Consider the following 3,016-nt stretch of genomic DNA (forward strand, 5'->3'; position numbering starts at 1 on the left):
AATAAAGATATTTTTTTAAAAAAAATTAATTCTTTTATGTTTAACATGTATGCCGATATGTCTTTAAATAAATAAAAAATTCAAAACTAAATACAGTTATTTTAAAAATAAAAAATGAATAAATAAAATTGTGTTGCTTAATCATAAACTGAATTTTTTACCTATTTCTTTTATTTTTTTTATCTTAGCATAAGAAAAAAAAAAGAAAAAAAAGAATTGTAATCAAAGGAACATATATAGCACGTTAAGGAAGCCAAACATATAATACAGACCAAACTTAAAAGTTTTTTTTTTGTTCTGTAATGGAAGATATCAAACTGATATGTAGTAGTAGTAGTAGTAGTAGTAGTAGTAGTAGTAGTAGTAGTACTACTACTACTACTACTACTACTACTACTACTACTACTACTAATAATAATAATAATAATAATAATAATAATAATAATAATAATACATAGTGAAATTAAATCTTTAAATTAATACTATGAGCATGAAATGCAAGACTGATAGATTGAATTGACGTCATTTTCTATATGTCTTCGTAAAATACAAGATAATAATAATAATAATAATAATAATAATAATAATAATAATAATAATAATAATATGCACGTTGCCCAAGATATGGCGATCCACTGACACAAACTCCAATACTCTTTATACACAATTACACACTTTCTCAACTTTTTATATTTATATTTTTTTTAATAGTCAATGAATAAAACAAATTAACAAATTCCAATTCCAATTCACTGAGCAATAAACTATGAAAGGAATGGGCATTGATTCGATGCACCGAGCCAGAAAAATAATAAAAAAAGAAAATTTTGAAACAACGAGTTAAATTGCAATGAGAACACGTCATTTTTTACCCCGGTGTCATGTTTACTTCTTGTTAAAAAACCCCTCGATTCTCGGATAGCAATATAGCATAGCAGCAACAAAACGAAGAGGAAGAAAGGATATATAGCAAGGAGTGTTTTATTAATAATTTAATATAAACAAAGTTGGAAAAATTTAGAACTATATCTTTGTGGTTTATAAACTTATTTTAGATAAATTTCTTTCTTTTATTTTTTTATCAACAAAAAATAAATTATTTTCATACAAACTAGTGCTTATGAAATGATATCTATATATAAATAAAATTTAAATTTTTTTATTTAAAATACATAAATGTTACGTGGTGATTGGTTAGGAGGATTGAGAGTGAAATTGAAAAATTGAGATTTAGTATTGTATTTGGTGGTTAGAGATATAATTTAGTTCAATATATTTTAAATTTTTTTTCAAACTTTAAATTTTTTGGACATAAAACTCTAATACATGTCATGGAACATTTTTTTATAAAATAGTATAGTTTAGGTGGAGTGTTGTCTTCGTCACTCTTGCTATTTGTTTTAATTTCAAATGTTTTTTTTATTTTCATAATTTTAAAATGTTTTTCAGAATTGATAATAAAAATAATCAACTAAACCAGTTTACAACACTTATTTTATTTTATTCTTTGTGAAAATAACAACAGAAAATAATAAATTAAACCAAATTTTTGTTCGGTTAAATAAATCAATCCAACCCAAATTCTTCTGCTCGAAGTAAATACGTTTAGTTAAACGGATTTTCATGATTATTTAAAAAATCTATAAAAATCCATAATTTTTTTTTAAAAAAAATCTGTAACTAGCCATTTTTAGTTACAATGTTAGTATCTTGTTGGGAAAGAATGTCTGACGAAAATTTTTTTTATACGTTGAATCGATTTTTTAATTAATATTGATTTATTGCCAAAATCATTTAAAAGAACGAAAGAGAGAAGTGACATAATAAAATATATATATATATATATTGAAATATTAGTAGAATTATTAGTAGTTAAAAGTTAAATTAGTAATGATTAATAGTTAATAGATAAATATTTATAAAATTAGTTGATAATATTCATATTAATAAAGTAACTCTTGTATGATATAATAACAATTGGCCAATACTACGGTGTTGAAATGAAAAATTTTCAGCACCTACTAAAATGACGAGGACACATGTTACAAACGACGCGTGTTAGTGTGGATGTGATGGAAGAAAAGATGAACTCAGTGGAAGCAGCAGTTGACAGGAATTTGTCGGAGACACGAGGTAATTATGTGAGTTTTTAATTCAGTGAATTGGGTGATTAATTATTTTTTAACTTTTAAAAGAATTGGTCCTTTTTTTTTGTGAAGATTGTGTATGGGCTTTTTTTGAAAGAAAAGTATAAAGACCTCTATATAGTTCAAACATAGCATAACTGTTGACCAAAAAAAAAAGCATAGCCCAAAATGATTTAATATCTAATTATAAATTAATTATTTGATTACTACAAAATTCACAGAAAATTTCACTGTACAGAATAAATTTAACATAATTTGTTTTTTAATATTTTACCATAATAATTCAAACATTATTTAATCCAAATTACTTAATTAATATTTCTAAATACTGAAAGAATATATTTTTTTAATTATAATGCCTTTAGACCATATCAATTTTATAATTGGTTATAGACAGAAAAAATTTAAAAATTTTAATATGGAGGGCCGAATTTTAGATAAGTATTTTATTATTTTTATTATATTTTTTATTCTATAAAAATAATTAACATATAATTATTGAGTTAATTTTTTAAAAGATTTATCAATATATACATATAAAAAGTTATAAATTATTTTTCACATCAATAGTATAAATATAATAACTTCAATAATATATTATAAAATTATAAAATACAATAATTGATAGTGTATTTAGTTAAAAAATTATCACGTATCTTATTAACTAAAATTAATTTCTTTTAAAATTTTGAAACATTTAAAAATAAATTATAAATTATTAATTATTTGAAAGACACGATACCCTTATAGAATACAAAATATATTTTCTTTTAACAATGTAAATTTTAAAAAAAATGAGTATTTTTTATAAGAAAAGATTATCTAAAATATACAATGTGATTATCAAAACATAACTACGTAAGTTATTA

The sequence above is a fragment of the Arachis duranensis genome, chromosome 8 (genome assembly GCF_000817695.3).
Source record: "Arachis duranensis cultivar V14167 chromosome 8, aradu.V14167.gnm2.J7QH, whole genome shotgun sequence".
NCBI classification, from domain to species: Eukaryota; Viridiplantae; Streptophyta; class Magnoliopsida; order Fabales; family Fabaceae; genus Arachis; species Arachis duranensis.